The sequence below is a fragment of the Corvus kubaryi genome, unplaced genomic scaffold (genome assembly GCF_017639235.1).
Source record: "Corvus kubaryi isolate FWS band 111438036 unplaced genomic scaffold, C.kubaryi_AGA036_p1.0 37397, whole genome shotgun sequence".
NCBI classification, from domain to species: Eukaryota; Metazoa; Chordata; class Aves; order Passeriformes; family Corvidae; genus Corvus; species Corvus kubaryi.
In genome coordinates this window covers 8,286,734-8,307,000 of record NW_024581136.1, presented here as the reverse complement: position 1 = coordinate 8,307,000, position 20,267 = coordinate 8,286,734, and the positions used below count along the sequence as shown (strand labels likewise).

The 20,267-nt window shown below is 40.8% G+C and overlaps 1 long non-coding RNA gene across 2 annotated transcripts; it reads right to left on the bottom strand.

Moving 5' to 3' along the window:
* Window positions 1-205: 205 nt before the first annotated feature.
* On the bottom strand, window positions 206-19,128 carry LOC121671168. Of its 2 annotated transcripts, none has more exons than XR_006018411.1 (5): window positions 19,042-19,128; window positions 10,302-10,407; window positions 8,925-9,032; window positions 8,561-8,705; window positions 206-3,013 (listed from the first exon to the last, which is right to left on the bottom strand). It is a non-coding gene; the product is annotated as an uncharacterized LOC121671168 (long non-coding RNA). The 2 variants fall into 2 exon arrangements; XR_006018410.1 differs by lacking the exon at window positions 19,042-19,128 and adding an exon at window positions 10,990-18,986.
* Between the last annotated feature and the right edge of the window lie 1,139 nt (window positions 19,129-20,267).

Genomic DNA, 20,267 nt, shown 5'->3' with positions numbered 1-20,267 from the left:
TCAAGGGCCCCAGCAACTTGCAATATGAGAATTTCAATGCATAATAGAAAAATTGCAATATTAATGGGGTATTCAATGCATTACCTTGTACCAGACAAGGCTCTAAAAGGACAAACCTCAATCCGATTCCATTTAATTTCAAGAAGCAAATGCTGTTTTAAACCAGTAGAAATAAAAATACATAACAGCATTCATAAAATGTTGGGTTTTGCTCCCCACACCACATTTATTATGCAAAAAAGGAAAGAATTGTTTATTTTTCCAAATCCAGTTACAAAGTTGTTATTCTTGACATTCTTCCTCCTTGGATTACACAACTATGTTTTCATACACAGTAGCTGATACTTGCTCTTTCAATCATTTGGAATTAAAAATGGTCTTGTATTATTTCTTTGAATTATTTTTAACAGTGTCTTCTATTTCTGTCAAGGTATTGGATGATTGGAGCACTGTATCTAAGAAGATACAGTGGAAAAGTCATGGAAAATACTTCACCAGCAGAATTCAGGGCCAAATCTTCAAAGGGCCAATATGCATGCAATGAGAGTTACTACCTCCTTATCAGCACAGATACCCACAGTGCCCAGGCAAGGAATTCTTTTATTTTCATGCACATGCAGTTAGTGCATGAGCAGCACATATATTTTCCAACCATTCAGATCTTTCTTTCCTTTGAATAAGCAGCAAGAAGGCAAAGTGGGAAGCCTCTGGCCATTGATCAGGACACTGAGGACACCAAGGACTTTCAAAATGGAGCCTTTGGAGCAGATAGAATTTTGCTGTGATTATAACTGGTAATTCCTACCTAATCAAAAGGAACCTTTTTTTTTTTCTTTTCCTCTTGCCACCTTGTTTTCTTGCCATATTGTATCCACTTTCTAAATCTAATACTTTTTCAAACCATGGTGGAATCATACTCTCTCATCTCCTCAGAATATGATGAAGTTGCTAGATAATGTTCACACGTAGTTTTTCTTTTATGATCAGTTAAAACACTGTGCACAGAATAAACATTGCCAGACATATTAAGTGTTTTATTTTTCTGCTTCAGAGAATGAAATTTGGCAGAAATATTCCCTAATTTAAATTCAGCTTTTGTCTGCCTCATTGCTTTACACACCATGTAGTGAAAGAACTGGCTTCACACTGCTCCCACACCACCAGTCCATCTGACTGACAATAGATCCAATCTGCATTACATGGGAGGCCATGTGAGTGGTCTATTCTGCTCCTCCATCTCCACCGACAGCTGGAACTGGACTTGGAGCAAATACCAGGAGAATTTCCATGATAGTCCATTTGGAGCACATATGCTATAAATTCACCATTGCTGCGAAATGGCAAGCCATAGGCCCCGTCTACACAGAAGTTACATGAATTGAAATTAAAACCAATTTAGTCTAAACCAGAATGAACTTCTGCGTGAACGCTCATAATACTTTAAAATCATCTCGCTTCAGTTTATCCAGCACCGCTGGCTTTCCCCAACAGACAATTAACCAAGTGCAAGAGAAGCACAGACACTGCCAAGCAGTCTCCATCTTTAATTGAAGTCACTTTAAACCCCACCTTTAGCCCCGTTGCTGGCAGGGGCTCTGCTTTATTGGCTGGGGCTGTTCAATCATACATGTCATTCAGAACTGAGGGGGATTCTCTCGCAAGCCTTCAATTCTTTTTTCCATTACCCACAGTCAATCATTGCCTACAATTTGGAGGACTCCAGAAGTGGCACCACACATTGCCCAGCGCTGGATCAGGTTTGGTCCTTGCAGTCCCTCAGTGAAGGCACTGGGGCAGCAGTTTCTGGAGTGGCAAAAGCTTCACACATTCTCCAGCCATTGTTTTGGTCACATTACCCCTGGGCACTGACCCCCTGCCTGCACTGCCTCCTGTTGCTCTTTTGTTCAAGAGAAAACTTGTCATTTAGAGGCTGATTATTAGTTTTCTTTTCTCTTCCCCACCCGGAGTCCCCCTTTAACTGGATCATCACCAGTTTTAGAAGAGTTGCCCCTTTCTAAAGAAAACAAAACAGAATAAACAACCTCTTTCCTGTCCCTGCCAGAGCTCTCTTCTTTTCACCAACATCCATTTTCTCCCAAACAAAATGAAAGGACAGGGAGAAAAAAGACAGCTTCTTCCCTCCCACCACAATGAAACAACAAAGAGAACAAACAAAATTAAAATTAGGCATTTAAGCTGATTTTCGCCACTTAACTTTTGACATGTTTTTGCAAATTTCGTTCAAGTCCCCTCTGAAGACTCAGACAGTGAAACCCACTGTATCAAGTGGTGTTTCCAAGCCTTTTTTACATAACTTCCGTGAGAGAGCCCACGTGTTGTTTGGAGTGGCAAAGGTACCTTTCTGCTAAGATGAAAATTGGAGGCTATGACACAACAAAGTATTTGTCCCTTTGGGGAGAAATCAAGGTTTAAATGCATAATTTTTCAACTTTGTGTACCTCTGAAAATATTTGGGGTCTGATACATCGAAACTCACTTGCAAAAGGATCTCCAGGTGGGTGATTTATTAGAAGTTAAAGCCATTGCCCAAAAGTTCTGTTCTATTTTATGCCCACGTACTGTCGGTTCAGCTTCATTGTCTTGCTTTGAGAAGTAATTGTTTTTCTCTTCAGAAATATATTTTTCTTCCAGTAAGTCTGCATCATATTCATCATCTGGAATGTATTGGGAGCACTGCACTGGGCTCAGCTTGCAGCTGCTCCCAATCATATCTGATGTGCTCAGAGCCAACCTGCAAAAGCCTCAGCAGACAAGGGTGGGACCACCGGCCCTGCCACCACTCCTCCTTCTTGCCCTTGCACCCGCGCTCTGGGGACTTTGCCGCTCTCTTCTTCATTTCCAGGTGTAATTCAAAATGCTGGTTTTGATCCACAAAGCCATTCACGGTTTGAGAGCTTGTACTTCTTTGAGGCTGCTTCTCTGTTTCAACATCGTGTTTCACCTGGCAGCCAAGATTGGCTGCAGTTGCATGAGATGAATAGTAAAATTGACTCTGTAAAATACATGAGAGATTGCAGAATAACAGGTCATTCTCAGTGGATGTACAGCACAGGAGCAATAGAAATATGGGGAGCGTCTTGTTTTACAGAGGAGAAAAGAAAGGATTTATTTCCATTGGAAAAAATTAATATTCTTCATATTTTTGTTAGAATGTCATTAAGTGGAACCACTCCCCTGAAAATATTCTGCAGTAGAATTACTAAGAACTGTATATGACTTGTGCTCATGTTTGTGTTGTGAGTTACACCAGCAGTAGTATCTTTTCCTTAGAAGCCATTAGGTTTTTTACTAGTCTCACTTAGATCTGAAAAATCCTGAAGAAAAAAAATCACATGTACATGAAACTCCTGAGATGTTACCACCATAGGAAGTCATATAAATAGAATTTTGACTACTGGAAACAGAAAATTAGAATTTAATTTACTAATGGAATTAATTTAATACAACAAAAGAAGGAATACAGAATGTGCTATTCAGGTGCTGCAAATTTCTTCACTAACACCTGTTCCCTCAGTCCAGAAGAAACCTTCTGCACTGGTCTATGCAGATGCCATGAGATAAGGATATTCCTTCATGGCTTTGCAATCATCCAGCTTCTCTTGGGATTTATCTCTGGTTTCATAGCCTACCTGACTGAGGCAGGGCACAGATGTTGCTGTAGTACACTCAAGGGATTCCTTCTTCTGTATAACCCCAGTGCCTGCTACCTCCAGCCAATATCCCCTTTGCCTTTCCGAGGAACATCCAGGTCTCTCCACATGCCCTTGTTCCCCTCTCCCCCATTCCCACCTTCCCACATGCTCCCCTTGAGGTCCCTCACCTTTTTTTTGTCAATGTGGCAGCCAGCCAAGAATCCTACTTAACTAAGAGAGAACTATTTTTCTCTGGCTTAACCAAACTAAATGTGTTGAGATTAAATTAACTGGCTGAGTTATAAAACACATAATATCATTGATAGATGTGATTTTACAGCAGGTCAAGAAATATTCTGTTGTTACCCTATGGATGGAAGGTCTTCATTACTCTGTCTTCTTGACCTAGAAGAAAAACTCATGGCTGTAAGGAAAAGATTGAGTAGAGGACTTCAGAGCATTTCAGAAACAGAGGACAAATGGAAAACGAATAGCTTTCTCTAATTCTTTCTTCTTTTTTTTTAACAAAACTCTTTTAAAATAAAATGTTATGCTTGTTATGGTGGTAACAAGCTGTCATATCACTTCTCTTGGGGTTGTGTTTGGAACTGACCAAAATGCTCATAGCCCTGTGCAGGACACAGTTCAAGCCCCTGTGTTGTATAATAAGCTGTGCCCATTGCAATAATTTCAGCTGCATTAAGTCAGCTCAGTAAAGATAATGGAACATAAGAAAACACAATTTTTCCTCACTTAAACAAGACTTGAGTGGAAAAGTATAGTGAACCCTTAGCACTACATACAGCAAGTGGATAGGAAACCATCTGCTCCACTGCTGCCAGCTTTCCTGAGCCTGGGGACCTGAGAGATGCCCCAGGCTCCTCAGCAGCAGTTGCTAAGGAAACATTTTAGGGAATCTTTTTCATAAATTCATAGTAATCTCCATTTCTCAAATGTCAAGGCTAATGACTCACCCTTTGATTGCAAATGGGATTTACTACCACAGAATTGCTGGCAGCCTTCAAGTCTAAATTGTATTTGTCAGCATTTGAAGACTTTTAGTACATTGGTTACCACTGCTCCTCTTGAGTGAGTAGAAAATGTAGATACATGAATATCTGGCAGAATTCCCTCAGATATATTTCAACCCTTTCCTAAGTTCTGTATAGGAAAAAAGACAGGTATTGGTGTCTGAAGGGCTCCCACAGCAGGGAATCCCCACAGCAAAGCCTGTGCCTTTGGGAGTTTCTTGCCTGAGGTGCAACCTGCCTTCTCCTGGGAAGCACAGACCCCAACAGAGGGGAGCTGGGACCAGCCTAAAGCTGTCTCTGGGGATGACCAGTAGAGACATGCACCCTGCCATTCCCCCCAGGGGTTACTTCTACTTGAAGGCAGCTGGATACGCCCATGGATTTTCTGCAAGTTGCACATAAATCAGTGTCCTTGGTTTCCACCAATTAATTGCTATGGGAATCTGCAGTTTTACCCCTCATGCATTTGGGATGTCACCTGAAACAAGACCAAGAACCTGACACTACAATATTTAGTGCCTTCACCATTCTTTTTCTGCCAAGTGCCAAGTTTGCAAATGCACCCTGAGACTTCTTTCTTCAAAGTATTTGCAAAGTTATCAACAAACCAACTTCAAGGATATCTATTGCTTTGAAGGCAATACATATTTAGAAAAAGATTCTCTCTCAAGTGATACAGACTTCACTCCAGATGGATCTACTTCTAAGTTAAAAGTTTATAGCCCAGAATACAATTTCAAAAGTGGGTATTTTAACTCCTAGTACTTTTAAAAATACATAAAAGAACCTCAAACAAATACAGACCTAACCCCAAATTTTCTGTAAATTAATTTTTGTGAGCATTTCATATTTATATAAATGCATATTAAAAATCCATTTGAACATTGGTTCATACTACATTTAAGGCATTTCCACTTAATATAAAAGTTACAGAAATAATGTACTTTGAATGGATTCATATTATAAATCACTGTGACTCATGGAAATCCCTTCTACCAGTGACTGGTATATGGAAGATACTGATGAGACCAGCTTGTTATCAGTAGCATCACATTGTAAGAGGACACATCCCTTGATATAAAATCAGTATCACCCATTTAGGAACATGCAGTTAAAACATATAGAATTTTCTGCAGAGGAACACTTGTATGTTATTTTGAAGTGTTTCCTGGTCACCTTGAACACCATTGTCCAAAACAGGCAGATGGAGCAAACACTCATCCAAATTTTGCTTTCTCTGTCTAGGGAAAAGGCATCCCTCAAGTGCATTTTGTACCACTCTGCCTAGAGACAGAAATATTGGCTTTCCTTTTGCATCTGGCTACAGGATTTTACAGTGTAGATTTGCTCATTTTTCAGCTTGAGTATTTAGCCAAATTTCCAGAGTACATGTCCTATCCCAGGCCAGGTGCTGGGAGAAGACTCCACTCTAGAACTCTTTTTGCCTAAAATACAGAAAGAGGAATTTCTGCCTCTGATGCTGACACTGGTGTTTCCAAGGCCATTTTTTTCCTCTGTTGATTGCCTTCTAATTCTATACCCTCTCATAGAATTTTGCTTTTACTGATAAAATTAAGTACTGTGAGTGTAGAGGTGGTCTTGGGCAGTTCCCCCTTCATTTCCAGATGGATCTATCTAAAATAATAATTTAAAGAATACTGTTAACTCAGAAAATAAGTTTCCAAAACTTGACTGAAAACATGTGGCCCCGAAACATAGATGAAAAATGAACAAACATCTGCATTATCATACTGTTTACCAAATGCTGAAATCAAAGTCCAGTCTATGCACTCTTTCCTCTTTCTGTAGCTAAAATGTCTGCTTAGTTATTACACGATATAGCAAAAAAACTGATAGCATGTTATTTTAATAACACTGAGTGTTCTCATTCAGCTAATGATTATTTACATCATTTCTGACCAGAAAAAAAAATCGTAAGCTGACTAGGAGGATCTGTCTTTAAGTTTTTGTCTCATCAATACCTACAACTTCTGCACCTGTGTGTCTTTTTCTGTGTGAAGTGAACTGCCATGATGCTGCACCATGTACCACAGTGGCTCTGAAACATCCTGGTTGATCCTTTACCTGTAAACACCAAGATAGTACCTGCACACTTAGAAGCAATCACATAGTTGCATGGAGCCACAGTACATGTAATTGTGGTTTAACCTTTTAAAAGAATTGTTTTCTTGGTTCTATTAAAAAACAGAGATAGAGACTCTGGGAGGTTATGACCAGTTTTATTCTCATATAGTAAATGCAAAATCCTGAGGACTTTGAAGCATTCTGTAATTCAAACAAAGTTTTATTATTTCCTGAAATGCAACAACCATCAAAACATCATCTAGGTAGATTAACACTTTGTTGTCTTGCTTCTTAGAGTGCTAACAATCTAATCTACCACTACAATATACATTCCTAATGCTCCCTGTTCAGTTGAAGCAGGGAATTTCCTCTAATTTTGGCAAATGATATGCTGAGAGAAACGTTACTTAACTCACCACACAGCCATAAATCTGCTTTGTAAATCTTGCACTTTTTGGAAGGCTTATTGCTAAAACTTTTGCTTCAGAAGCACATTTAAGGGGTTTAGATTTAATAAGGTTAAAAACCATCTGAGCATTTTGAGACTACAAAGAAATAATATATCTGTAGTGTCCCTTGCGATAGATTAGAGACAGGACTTGGTTGCGGTAATGAATATAAATGGGATTCTTTATTAAAGCCACTGGACAGAAGCAGGACTGTAGCTCTGCTCTCCTGCTCCCAGGCTAACTGCATTCAACCTATGCTTTCTAACAGCACCACACAAGTCTATCCCAAATCCTGGCCTAGATTCAGCAGTTTTGGAAGGGATTGCCAAACTCAGTGAAACCTAGATGCTTAAATTGTTCAGCAGTGGATACAACTTCCAGAGCATGCCCTGCCAAGGCTTGCACAATCCCTACATTTGCATGCACGTGAATTAAACAATGAAAAAGCTGGAGATTCTGCAAATGGGAATAGAAATATCCTCCATGCAAAAATCTTTTTTTTTCCCTGCAAGTTTAAGGATAAAAATAGGTCTGGAACTTGAAAGCCTAGATGTTTAATTTCTTTAATGCCATTTTAATTACAAAACTAACTTGAACAATAAATGTAAATATAGAGTGGAGAGAGGCAGACACCTCTCCATATGCCATAGCCAACATTATAGGCTTACTCCAGGTATTGGGGTTTTTTCATGGAGGCTGGACATGGAAGTTAATGAATGTTTATGGTCTTTGTACTGAATCCAGAGCATGCTCAAGGCATAGAAAAAGTAGGTAATGGTTATCATCTGCTCTGCTTTGGGCTGAGGAGAAAGGAACTGGATCATGGACCCTGAAAAGCCCATTCCTGTGGATGCAGCCCTGTGCTCTTCCTCTTCCTGCCAGGCCAAGGGACGTTGAAGACTTGCAGCCCACTGACTGGCAGAGAGACAGCAAAAGTGTCCCCTCCATCCCACAGTCCTGTTGCCCTCATCCTCCCAGCCCAAGATGCGTAGAGCATGTGCAGGGGCTGCAGTGAAGAGCTGGGACAGCCCCACAATGGAGGGGAGGGAGTGATGGAGGATGTTGGTTAGGCTGTTAGGTCTCTCCCTCCCCCTCAAACTTCACTGGCTCCTCTGACCTCCCTGTTCCCACTCAGCAGTCCCAAATCTGCCTTCGCTCTGCCTGTTTTCTCTGCTGCCCACCTGCCCCAGCCCAGTGCCACCCTCATGCTCTTGCTTCAGGTGGCAGACACAGCCCACATCCCCCTTCCTTTCAGGGGCTGGGCTGCTGCTGATGTATTACACCTACAAGTGTGAATCTCCTTTGAAGCAGGCCCATCATGCTATTTCCAGACCACACTCACCATTAGGGATGTTTTTATTCAAGGATCAGCAAATACAGTGCCTTTTTCCTAATTTTTTCAGGATTGAGGGAGACTGTTTTCTCTGTATTCAGACAAGCTGTCTGGGTTCCAGTCTGAGGAGTATCTGCCAGAAACTCCAAGGTCCCTGCATGGAAAATAGACTGTTAGTCAAACACATTGAGTTCAGCTTCAGAAACTTCTCCAAAAAGAGCTATGGCAGACATTCAGGCTGTGGCACAATTTCTGTCAAAGGGGTTGTGGCCTCCCTTGTGCCCATACAGCCACACACCTTCCTCCAGAGCCTTCCCCAGCAAGGGACGTTTGAGGGGTTTAATATCACAAAATAGGGACATGACTTTCTTACTTAACTGACAGGGAGATTAAGACAATGGGGTTTGGAGTAAGGCATGTGGTGGAAGACATTCAAAGGCCTTTGATTTGTACAGTGCTGACTGTTGGTAGTAGGGTTATCCTACAAAAAAAAAAAAAAAAAACAAACAATCAAATCCTGAGGCTCCCAAATTAGAGAATACATATAAAAATGTTACTCAGGGGTTTCTGATTTGTATATTCCCATCAGCCCCCTCCCTCCCTCTCTCTTCAATACCAGTGCTCTAGTGCTACACTGAGCAGGGGATCAGAATAAGCGGGAGGGTGCAGTGTAGCTGTGGGATCTCAGGATATCAAGAGGTGAAAGGGTGACACTGCCTTCTGATTTGAAGAGCTAACTTGAGGAAAGCCTATGATCACATCAGTGGGCCACATGTACCAAGTGAGTGTTGCACATGTCAATATATTAAACATATGTGGCTCTTATTTCCTATGTTAAAGGAATACAGTTTGCAAGCACCAAGGGTGTGTTGTTATTTCATATGAAGGGTAAAGGTGGATTAAGGGTGTTTCAAGATTTCCATGGTCTGATGACAATGAATACCTGCAAAATCCAACTTTGATTTTAAAGTTTTCCCAACATTTAAAATGTCTGCCTCACAACATTGGTGTGGGACCTGGTTTCATTTTAAAGGCTCATGGAAACAACCAGAGCAGCAGGAACAATAACAGCATCCTTTTAGAAAAATACAGGAAATCTTTTCAGCCAGATGCACTGCAGCACTGGGGCCACCATGAAAGTCTTGCAGTTAAAGAAACCTCACAACATCTTCTAGGCAAAAAGGGGATCATCACGTCTCCTAACACTTCATCTTGCATTAGAAATAATTCTTGCTCAAGGAAGAAAAAAAGAGCCAATAAAATGTTCAAACTTCATTCCTTTATTGACTTTTTGTTGCCTTATGTTATTAATAAGAATTTACAACCTAATTTACAGTGTAAGGTTTTAGTGAGGACTGTTTTTTGCTTGTATGCAGTTTGAATTTTAAAAAATTTTGGGGCGTCATGAACCTGACAAAATCTTTTAAGAATTAATAGAGTTTTGTCTGGGGCCAGATTTTGTAAAAAGGTCTCTAAACTGGACCTTTATCTTTTTGTGTGAGAGGAAGTAGGATCTCCTGGGCACCTTATGATTGGGGGTTTGGGATATGAAAATGAGGGATTTGCATGTTGCAAACTCTGCTCATGGCAGGGTATAGGTAAAGAGCAAAGGGCCAGCCACTTTGAAACAGAATTCCTGATTTGCAGGCCCCATGAGCACACTTTTAAGTGCCAATTTGATAGGTGGGAAGGCTATAGGGAGGCTTGGGGGGATGAATATCACAGAACAGTAACACTATCACTTTCTTACTTAGCTGACAGGAAGATGAAGACAATGATCTTTGAAGCAGTGAATGTGGTGGAAGGCATTCAGAAGCCTTTTTACCTGTACACTGTTGATTATTGGTAGGGTTGCCCTGAAAAAGAAAAAAAAAAAAACAACAAAAAAATCCAACCAAACAACAACCAAAAAAACCCAACCCCGCAGCCAAAACCTGAGGCTCCTAAATTAGAGAATACACATTAAAATGTTGGCCAGAGGCTTCTGATTTGTATATTCCCATTCTCTCTCCCTCACTCTTTCCTCTCCAATACCAGTGCTGTATTGAGTTGGAAACATATAAATGTTACATGTAAGATGCAGCCTTACTGTTGCATCTTTATTCAACATCAACTTCCAGATGGGAACTATTTTTCATGGTTCATAAAGCCAAATCCAGCTGCTACATTTGGACCTACATAAGGAATCCACATTTTATTGCCTTAGCAGTGCATATAAAACAATTGCTGTTGTTTCTTTAGTACTGGTGCACCTCACATTTCTCAATACATTTTAGATATTTAAATTTTTAAAACTGTATTTTATAGTTCCTCATTTAGCTGTGCACCGTAACAAGATCCTGCTTTTACAACATTTTCTAGATATCTAACATAACTGAAAGAAAAACAACCACGGACAAATGGTATTCAATATAGCAGCCATATATTCAGTTACTTACTAAGAGTGTTCAGACAATTTCCTATGTAAACCGCAATGATATTAAATACTTCTGGAATCTCAGCTTTATTAAGAGACAGGAAGTGCAAACTCAGGAGTCTTTCCCCTCCCCCTCGGCTAATCTGACTCTTTGATAGTCATGTGTTAGGAATAACCATCGAGTTGCTCCTAACGAAAAATATTCCCACAGCTAAGAGAGAATTAACCCTTGTGAAACCTCAAAAGAGAGAGTGGAGTCCATGTGTTCACACAGAGAGAGAGAAAAAAATCCCCATTAGGAGGAAGTTTATGCCAGCAGCAGGTCTACACAACACTCACTCTTCGATGCAGGCATAATTCATTTGCATTTTAGATGGTATTGTCAGAGCAACTACGGCGCATGCATTGCAGAGGAGAATTATCCAGCCTGGCAAAATTAGCCATCTTTGTGCCTCCCTGCCTCCCTCGCCAGCGAGGAGACGCGCTCTGCAGCCGCTCAGTCATGTGTGCTGGGGGTTTTTCTCTGCTCTCTCCCGAGCAGATGTCAGGCTGTTTGCTAGAAAGCAAACAAATCCCACAAAAAGCGCCGAGGTGGGACAGAGAGAGTTAATGCACTAGTATGACAGAGAAGCAAGTTTGCCGTGAATTGGGAAGCACAAACTATAGTAATCCCCACCCTGCTGAGTGGCTTCCCCAGAGGTCTGATACAGTGCCAAAGCCTCTTACGCATACTGAGACAAAGCTTATTTCAAGCCGAATTCAGCTCCTGAAGCCACCATACTGCTTCCTGACAGCCTCCAATTGCACTGCCTCTGTATTTGTGTTTCCTGCTGTTTATATTTACTTGTTCCCAGAGCCACAACAGCTACAAAAACAAATAGTTACTATTTGCGGGGCTCTGTATCAACACAGGTAAAGTGCTTCACTTCCCTTTTAGTTTTACAAAGATTGTGCAAATAGGCTTTTAATACCTCAGAGAGATTAATTTGGTAATTATAAACCAGTTTAGGAACACATGCCAAACAATTGGTCATATAATCAGCATCCTTTTTTCAGAGTATTAGTGCAGCTGAGGCAAAAGGTTTTTAAACCATAAGGGCTACACAAACACTCCCTTGATTATGTTGCTATTATTTCCCCATTCCACCGAGACACAAGCTTGAAATATCACTTTTTTGTTTGTCAAGTCCCCGTGGATGCTCTCCGGATCTGTGCTCCTGTCTCTTTGGCCCCTGTACAGCTATTGTGACAGAGTCTGATTTGGGTAATGGAGATCTCGTTTGATATATTTATTTAAAGAATCAGCTTAAGAAAGCCTAAGAGCCATCAATTCTCTTAATTAACTGCAGAGAAATGATTAATGCTATAAATATGGAATTGATCAGGAAAAAATTATCGTACACAGGATTTAATACGAGTTGTTCCACCAATATTTAAGACATTAAATATGATAAATCTGGTTCTGGGTAAAGTGTTCATAACTACACAAGTTATTTATGCACCTCAGAAAATTGCCACCACAAGACACCAGGGCTGTTAGGCTTCTAACCGGAGGGGGGAAGTGCTTTTCATGTAGAAAAAGTTACTTTTACAATATAAGAAACTCCCCAAGGAATAGGTCCATTTCAGCTATACTGCACTTTCTAAACCAGAGCAGAAATTTTTCAAAGCATTTTATTCTGGCCTTATCTAAAAAGAACATTTTCATTTCAAAACAGTTCCGTTTAAAATTAATTTTGTCTCATGCACATTGATGTTGTCTTAAACAATGCAGAAGTTTCATTTATCAGGAAATTTTTAAAAATACAAATTATTTTGTTGGAGGCCAGAAGATGGGCCTCCAAGCCTTTCCTTTCAGAAGCACCCACACCGAATGTTTCCCCCTGCTGAAAAAGAAGCAGAGAAAAGCAAAGAAAAATACCAGGCAGGGTGGCAATTCGGTCTGTTGCCATCCCACCAGTGCTCCTCTTGAAAACTGAACAGCAGTCCAAAAAGCCTGATCCTTAGGCCTGCTGCCACTACTGCCTTTGCACCTCCTAAAATATGTTTACTTTTTATTTCTTGTCTGTCAATCAAAACCCAACACAGGGGTAAGCAGAGAGAATCTAACCTGCACATCCAGCTTTTTTTGATTCCCACTTGTCACCTAGAACTGCATCTGAAGGCCTCTCTGGTGTGGCAGCCCTCCCTGACATACTAGCATTGTGTAAAAATAATTTGCATTCCCTGTGATGGCTGGTGTGGTCCACTGGGGCTGAGAGGGATGAGGAGGGGGGCAGGTGGAGGAACAGGGTGAGCCAGTGTGCCAGGCTTAAGGACTGCTGATAAAAGTTCTTGGAGTTGTCCCCCCACCCTTCAGTGTCTTTCTCACCACAAAAAGAATTAAAAGCTGAGCCAACAAATCCAGTGACATGGCAATGTCAGTGACTTTTACAGACATCTAGAAGACAGTACTTTTAGAGCTCGAGCATGCAGCGTTAGAGACAACAGCTTTTGGTGGTTTTTTTTCTTTTTATAATAGCTAGTCTCACAATTCTTCCTGTCCCCACTGCCCCCAGTCCCTGGAGGATGAGAGTTATGGAAATAACAACTCCTGAGACCATTTCCCAAGAACTCTGTGCCTTGGTCCACAAGAAATGCATTGCCATATCCACCCACATGCAACAAGTAAGACATCCTGGAGCAGTTTTAAGAGGAGATGTTAGAGAGACACAAATGTCACTGTATTCATGTACAGAGCATGGATCCACACATGGAAGGCTAAGCTCCCTTCCCCGGGAAGATGTGTGAACTTTGCCCAAACTTTTCCCCGCATTTGCTTTCCCCTCAGGATTACTCACCACCCAACACAGGGTGGGAAGGTCTGTCAGAGGTCATTCTCCCTCTGGACAGCCATATGGAGTTCTGTGGCTCTCAGAGACTGTTCAGGACATGCTCACCCACCACTGCAGCCTCAGCAGGGACAGAGGGGCCACCAGGAAAGATTCAGCTGCCTCTGGAATGAATACACAAAGGGCTGAGTCTCTGCCTCTGCCCAGTGGTGCTACCCACCTACAGCATAGGTAGAAGGGACTCCAGTGATGACCAGCAGTTTCAGGGACACTGACTGCCCCTTTAAGAGGCATAAAGAAATAAGAAAATCTGAGAAATTTTTCAGTCTCAGATGGATCTCATGAAAGATCCCCTGAGAGCTTGGGGGAGGCAAATGTGCTGGCTGGTGGCATGGGACACAGATGGTTTTGCAGGAGAAGACTCAAAAGAGGGAAGTGACTGAGCACACGATGGAAACCAGCAGCTCACCTGAGCTCCTAGCTGGGGCACTGGATGACAGTAAATGGATGGTGTGGTACAGTGCCACAGATATTGCAGATATTGCAGAGGGAACAGTTGTTTTGTTGAGTTGTTTCCCCAGAGGGAACACTCAAAATCCATCTAAACTTCACACTTAAATAGCCTGAATACAAGCGCTTAAGAGAGCAAGACTGTCTTCAGAAAACTACAGAACTAAGGCTCCCAGGGCTCCCTGACATCTCAGCAGCTACCACACTCCAAGCAGAAAGCCATCTGTTTGGGACTGCTCTCCATCCGTGCTTCCCTGTGTCTGTGACCCCACCCTGTGGGAGAGGGGACATTCAGAGAGGACAAGCAAGGGCAGTGGGGTGCCACAGAAACAGTGATACAATGCATTTCAGTGGCCCCTGAAATCGAGGTGCTCAAGATTTCATTCTTGCTTAGATCCTCGGGCTTTTTATAATTTCAGGGATGAGACCAATTTATTTTTTATAGAGATGTGTAATCCGCCATTTCAACACACTAATTGAAATAGGCTGACATGCAGCTATGTGTCCTGTGAGCCTTCCAAAGCACATATCTTGGCACTTTCCACCAGAGGCTGAATGACATGGCTGGATACCCTACCACATCCTCTGTGTTTACAGGCCTCTGTTTCTACATTATTATTTTGATTGCTGGCTTTGCCAACAAACATCCAAGAGGCAGAATCCACTTGGAGAAAATAATAGAAAGCAGAGCTGAAACAGATTTTAAGAGGTCAAAAATCAACTGTACCTATGCTATTTTTGACAGCTGTTTATTTAACTACTTTGTAAGGTCCTTCAGAAGTGGAAGTGCACACATTTTCCCGATGCCATCTGACCTGTTCTTTAATTATGACTTTTATAATGCCTAACCTAATTTTTTCTTCAAGTAAACGAAGTCTATATTTTCTTATCAATTCAGGGGAAAAATATTAGCTAATTTCTTTCCTTTCTTCAGCAACTTTTTAGGTATTTGGAGATTTTTAAGCTCCCCTCTGTACACTGTAAACAGCTCCCATCTTTCCAATTTCTCTGGTTCTGACCACTTGGCTCAGGATTCTCTCCTTTGCTTCATGTCCTTTTTGGAATATAATGCCCAAAGCTTGCCCATGCTGAGGAAGGTAGAAGGACATATGCACCTGTCTTCCAGGTTACATCAATTGAAAAAAATTCTCAGTAGTACATTTTTCTTTTTTACAACATTGTGTCATTGAAGACTTAAATGGTTTAATTCATCATAACTTCTTTATTATTTATTATTTTCTTTAGAGTCAAATGTTTTACCCTCCATTCTGCAGCCAGCTTTTACTCTGTATATAGAGTAAGTACCTTTTATTTTCTCTCCATGATGAGTAACATTTCTTCCAATCATTTCTCCAGTATGATTCCCAGTTCCACCCTCCAACAGCTCTCCCAGGCTCACGTTCTTTGTGGCTGTAATGATTACATTTGGTTTTTGCACCCAGGACACTGCTGACACTAATCAGTGAGAACAGACCACAGCACAGGATCCTGCTTGGTGCAGATTTCCATGTGAACAGTGATGATATTTCCATCAATAACTGATCTCCAAATATATTCTTCCAACCAGGAAAATACCCATCTTTTGGAAGGTTTCATCAAAATTATGTTTCTTTTACTTTTTTAATGAGTTTATCAAGAGTTATCAAGAGAGGGAGAGGTTAAATGGGGTTTGAGGTATTCACAATTTTTCCTATAAGATATTTAATAAATCTTGATGAGGCCTGTGTGCATAGTGAAACAGTCTCAGAAGCCTTACTTAAAGCCAAGTTCCCCGATCATGTTACTGGACCAGTACAGCTGCTAAGAATACCCTCATGACTCCAACTGACAATATCCTACAGAGTGTATTGCAGACATGAAGACAAATGCTGTGAGGTAGGGCAGAGATGTCACCTCCTGAAAGATGGAGGGACAGAAAACTGACTCATACTCAGAACTTGCATGGTTCCATCCCAGTTATTCTCTTACTATTACTCTTCAAACTCAAAGTTTAGAGATGTGAACTTGTTAACAACTTTAAATATATTTTTACAGACACTTGATTAGACCTTCACAACACAACTACTAAAAGCATGAATACAGCCATAATCTTTCCTTAACAAGGAGGTAAATCTTTTTTAAAAGGAAACTACCTGCCCGTCTATGTGGTTAACCATAAGAAAATAATTCCATTAGGAAAATTAGAAATTATACTTCTCAGAAAGCCAACTCCTGACAACCAACTGAGCCTATGTTTAAAGAGTAGAGTCACAGAGATATAAACTAAAATGTATACACTGGCAAATAAATTAGAGTTCAGTAATTAATGTGAATTGTAAAATCTTGTGTTACTCAATGACAACAATTACCATTAAAAATTTTTATTATTCACATTTGAAATACCAGCAATCTAACAGGCCTCTAAAACATCTATTTTGGTTGCTAGTTTAATTATCTTTCAGCTATATAGTCATTCATTTCAGAAATTAAAAAAGAAGAGTTTACATACGGGGGGAAATGCAGTAGCATGGTAGGAGAATTTCTTGGGGGAAACTTCAGGCAACCAATTTTACATCATTGCTCAAGCTGCCAGCTTCACAAAATTCAGAAATGGGAGCTCAGTTTCACCTATGGTGAAACTGAGGAGCCAGCCATGTACTTCTGATCCATATCTTGGTTTAATTGCTGTAGGATCACTCAGGACTGCCACTGAGGCTGAAAGCCATGCTAGGAGAATTGCTTAAAGTCACAGACGGAAAATGAAGACAAGAATTCACCTCAGCAGTTTGCTGAGGACATCAACTACATACCTCCTGGTGCTTTTTCTTGGCATTTCAAGAGAAGAAAAGATTCTAGCTCTTCAGAATCAATGACACACTTTTTTCAGTTTTCTAGTCTTTTGTCTTTCCCTTCTGTTTTGATCCAACCTGCCACAATGATGTCATTTACCTTTCTGGTCAGAGGCACCACCACACCTTGTCTCAAATTCTGCCATATTTTCAGAATGACACACTTTTTTCCCAAAACTTATCTGATAGTAAGTGGTATATTATTGGTTATACCTTGTCAGTTTGATATGTGCTAGTGTGTGAAAAGGGGGCTCTGTGAATTCACTGAAAATGAGAGCAAATAAAACTATCTACATAAAAGCTCCATGAAGGGAAATAAATAACTTGTTTTACCATAATGGTCCTTTAACCCTGCTTTCATCCATTATTTTGATTTTACTTGAGATCTTCAATATATCTTGCATTCCTACACATCTCTTAGGTGGTCAAAAAAGCCTTCTTTGCAAAGAGAGGTGCATGCCTGAAATGCTCTTTCCTCCACTGGGGATCCAACAAAACATATTAGTTACCTTAAATTAAAAGGAAACACTCAATAATAAGGTATACAGGGATGTGTTTGCAGCAATCCAAAGTGGCAGATGGATTTGAACCCTAATATGCAATTTCTCTATACATGCAAGGTGCTATGGGCCAGTAGAGCACCCAGGCTGCTGAAAGCATGAGGCACAGTGTGTGTGAGCTATACTTGTGTCTGTAGGAGCCACTTGCATGGAGGGGTGCACATTACTGGAACCAGGATTCACCAAGCTCCCTCCTTTGTCTCCCATTGGAGAGGGCAGGACAGTGCAGGAAGAGGGAAAAGAGACAAGAGATATTCAAATCATCAGAAATGAGAGGAATTAATAAATACCAGTCTACTCGCCATAAACAGTGTGTGATTTACTGAAATAAACATTACCTGCACTCCTGAAAAAACTCAGAGCCCAATGAATGTGAAATACCTGTAGAATAAAAGCTTCTAGGCACTTGAAAGGGTCACAATAGAGACCCATGATAGGAGCATGAAAGACATAATAGGGTCAAAGGCAGAGTGAGTGATGGCAAAAATAGTTTTTTATTTGCAGCATTTTCAGATCTCATTTCTCCCCTTGGAGTGTTTTGGTTGAGAGGGGCTCTGGGCAAGCCATGCAGCAAGGATGGAAGCACCTGCCTGCACAGGAGGGCCTGCGCCATTACAGCAGACATCCAGAGGGAAAACAGATTTCCCTGCTCCAAGCCTGATTGTCCTACAGTCTGTTGCGTTAACAGCATAAACAAATGTCTACAATAGCCCTTGCTCTTCTGCTCTGAAAGAAATAAGAAAAGACCTTTCTGAAGCTTCTAGGGAGAGAGACAAGGAGGGCAGAGCAGCTTCCCTCTCACTTCTCTGACTAATGTCACTGTTCCTGTGGCCAAAACATGTTTGTTGCTAAGCAACTATGTATATATTACACTCTTCTGCTTCCATTTGGGATTTAACATATGCATTTTCACTTTCATCTCTGATGCATACTTACATTTGTTTGCAGTGGGTGCCAGAGTGAATGGAAGCTGTCCAGTATGGGATATGCATAAGAACTGAAAGGCACACAGTGATTTACCAATGTGCATCATTGTTTCGCAGCATAGTTCAATGGGAAACCCACTGAGTGCCATTCACCAGCAGTTGGAACAATTTTTTCATTCAGGATTGATGCTGGTTGCTGTATAACAGCTATTGGTTCAAGAAGTGCAGCAGTTCTCAGATGTCATGAGGAAACATAGCATGGGGATAGTCTGACTGTTAATTATTGAAGATGGATTCTTTCTACAGTGATAAAAGAGGTCCGTTCTTTCACCTGAAGTTTTCTGTTTTATGCATAAATCCACTTTATTCTACACCTCACCCACTTACTTGACAGGCAATTGAAAAAAAAAAAAAATTACCTTTTTCTTTTGAATTGCATGCAGATGACCCAAATCAGTAGCACCCATCGCTCACATTTTTCTATGAATCAAATCTAAAAAGAAATTAAAAGAGGGTAAAGAGAAAAAGAAGGCAGGACTTGAGAGTTCATTTATATTACAGTCTGTAACAGAAGGAAAAAAATCAGTTTTAAAAAAACCACATTGTAATGAAATTATAAGAGAATGCTATTAGTCATGTCTGTACATTTATCCACACTGTGAGTTCAATAATTATATCAGATGTGACATGGAATTTACTAAACAAAAGTCCATGCTATAACAAAAAGGGTTTGGTATTGTCTCTATTAATAAGCATTGAAGAATAAAACATTGGGGGAATTCTTGCAGTCTAGGTCATTTGGGTTTTGTTATGCCTTTCAGTTTAGCTTAATTTCCCACTGGAAGTTTCTCTCCAAGTGTAGTCCTAGGATTATCATCACATAAGGAAAAAAACCAAAATACTAAACTCAGTTCGTTCTTGGTTTTTCCTACTTTCTCCTCCCTGGAAGCCAGGACAGGAGAGGGAGCACAGAAAGGAGTTGAGGCAACCTTTACACCAGCCATAGCTGTTACACTCTTTTCTCTGAGGGAAGACTGAAGGTTTTTTCTTTCCCCTGAAGCTCATGAAAAATGAACTTATGAAAAGGAATATGATATGAAAGCAACTTGCTTGCCCACTCATATGCATTGATTCAGGGCTGTCTCAGTTGGAAGAAAAACTTTGCTCTGGGTGTGCATCAGTACAATGGGTTAGGGTATGATAGTTCTCTCCCTGACCTGCTCTTCCATAGAAGAGGTGTAATAATTCAGTGTTATTTTACGTGCTGGCCCTCTTTGCTCTGTGAATTTTCTGCATCCCAGGTCTATGCAGAGCCTTCAGCTGGAGCACTGATGGCAAATTCATGCCATGAAAGAGTGCCTGTTACACTGCTGGATTGGGCAAAACAGGCTGCTCTGCAAGCAAGAATCAGACTCAGCAGTTAAAAAAAAAAGATGCAATTAAAAAAAATAAAACTGTGCTACACCTTTAAAGTGTCCTGAGTCAGGAATCAGCTGCTGTTTGAAAGTTGCCTTCATGCAGGACAATCTGCATTTAGCACTTCCCCACTGGCCTCAGGGCCACACAGCAGCTCTGCAGATAACAGAACTGGTAACACACACAGACTACCTTAAGCTGAAGTTTACGTGAGTTAAACTGTTCTCAA